The sequence below is a fragment of the Cucurbita maxima genome, unplaced genomic scaffold, assembly GCF_002738345.1.
Source record: "Cucurbita maxima cultivar Rimu unplaced genomic scaffold, Cmax_1.0 Cma_Scf00181, whole genome shotgun sequence".
Taxonomy (NCBI): domain Eukaryota; kingdom Viridiplantae; phylum Streptophyta; class Magnoliopsida; order Cucurbitales; family Cucurbitaceae; genus Cucurbita; species Cucurbita maxima.
In genome coordinates this window covers 18,322-20,668 of record NW_019272197.1, presented here as the reverse complement: position 1 = coordinate 20,668, position 2,347 = coordinate 18,322, and positions in this window count along the sequence as shown.

The following is a 2,347-nucleotide window of genomic DNA, read 5'->3' as shown; positions in this document are numbered from 1 at the left end:
CCCTCCCCGCCCCGCCCGCGCGCGCTCTCCCCCTGCCAGCGTTCTCCCGCGCGCCCCGTCCCGGCCCCTCCCGCGCCCGCTCCCCATCCCTCACCCATTAATTGTGAAAGTACGTGTGGAGTGGTCGGTTTGTTGTAATTTTTTTTTGGGAGCTAAGAAACATGAAAACATGATTCCCACAAAATTTCTGATTTTTTTGACGACTGTAGCTATTTTTTCTAATTTCTTATTCTTTAATATTTAAAAATTCATTAAAAAAAATTGGTTGGTTGAAAAATTATGAAACTTGGTTTATGGATCCATTAGAATGTCCCATTCATGAATCAATCGAGTTCCTGGAAAAAAATATTGTAAAACTCGAGATATTCGACCGTATGACGGCTCAGAAAAATCGTGTCTAGGCCTGGCAGACCAAAAATGCCTCAAAATGTACTATATAGGGGGGTGACTAGTCTGCATGGGCTGGCCACGGGGGCGCCCCCTATATTCTCCGCCACCCCCACGCCCCAAGCACTATGCGCCGCACATGGGCATATGCTTGGGGTGTGGGGGTGGTGGTTGGCGGACGACGGCGGTTGACGTCGGTGTTGCGGTGGCGAAACTTGCAGGTTTGAGGTAGTTGTCGGTCGCGCCTTCGGGCGTGCAAATGAGCCTTGTTGAGGTAGGACTGTTGCGATGTTGCCTAAAAACTTGGGCTGCCTTGAGGATGGTGGATGGTCGGTACGACGACAAAGCGTGCAAGGTAGGGTGGAGTTAGGTGCCTTCGGGCGTCCAACATGAGCCTCGTTGAGCGTGCGACGTTGTGGTGACGCCGTCGGGCCATCCTTGGGGCAGCCCTATGTTTTGAAGGCGTGTGGTGCCAGGACATGTTCGGCTGGTTGGAATCGGGTGCCTTTGTGGTGACGCCGTTGGGCCATCCTTGGGGCAGCCCTATGTTTTGAAGGCGTGTGGTGCCAGGACATGTTCGGCTGGTTGGAATCGGGTGCCTTTGGGCGTGCGACATGAGCCTCGTCGAGCACGAAACGTTGCAATGTTGCCTTCTAACTGGGATTCTCTGGTGTGAGGACTGTGGATGTCTGCTGGTACGATGATGAAACATGCAAGGTGGGGTGGAGCTGGGTGCCTTCGGCGTGCGGCATGAACCTCGTTGAGTGTGGGACGTCATTGTGGCATGCCTCCCTTCCGTGGGCCAGCCCTATGTTTTGAAGGCTGCGTGGTGGCAGAACATGCTTGGTGGGGCGGAGTCAAACGACTTTGGGCGTGCGATATGAGACTAGTTGAGCATGGAATGTCGCCTTCTAACTTGGGCTGCCTTGAGGATGGTGGATGGTCGGTACGACGACAAAGCATGCAAGGTGGGGTGGAGTTGGGTGCCTTCGGGCGTCCAACATGAGCCTCGTTGAGCGTGCGGCATTGTGGTGACGCCGTCGGGCCATCCTTGGGGCAGCCCTATGTTTTGAAGGCGTGTGGTGCCAGAACATGTTCGGCTGGTTGGAATCAGGTGCCTTTAGGCGTGCGACATGAGCCTCGTCGAGCACGGAACGTTGCAATGTTGCCTTTTAACTGGCATTCTCTGGGGCGTGCGACATGAGCCTCGTCGAGCACGGAACGTTGCAATGTTGCCTTTTAACTGGCATTCTCTGGTGTGAGGACTGTGGATGTCTGCTGGTACGGTGATGAAACATGCAAGGTGGGGTGGAGCTGGGTGCCTTCGGGCGTGCGGCATGAACCTCGTTGAGTGTGGGACGTCGTTGTGGAATGCCTCCCTTCCTCGGGCCAGCCCTATGTTTTGAAGGCTGCGTGGTGGCAGAACATGCATGGTGGGGCGGAGTCAAACGACCTTGGGCGTGCGACATGAGACTAGTTGAGCATGGAATGTGGGCTTCTAACTTGGGCTGCCTTGAGGATGGTGGATGGTCGGTACGACGACAAAGCGTGCAAGGTGGGGTCTTCTAACTTGGGCTGCCTTGAGGATGGTGGATGGTCGGTACGACGACAAAGCGTGCAAGGTGGGGTGGAGTTGGGTGCCTTCGGGCGTCCATGGTGGATGGTCGGTACGACGACAAAGCGTGCAAGGTGGGGTGGAGTTGGGTGCCTTCGGGCGTCCAACATGAGCCTCGTTGAGCGTGCGGCGTTGTGGTGACGCCGTCGGGCCATCCTTGGGGCATCCCTATGTTTTGAAGGCGTGTGGTGCCAGAACATGTTCGGCTGGTTGGAATCAGGTGCCTTTGGGCGTGCGACATGAGCCTCGTCGAGCACGGAACGTTGCTATGTTGCCTTCTAACTGGGATTCTCTGGTGTGAGGACTGTGGATGTCTGCTGGTACGATGATGAAACATGCAAGGTG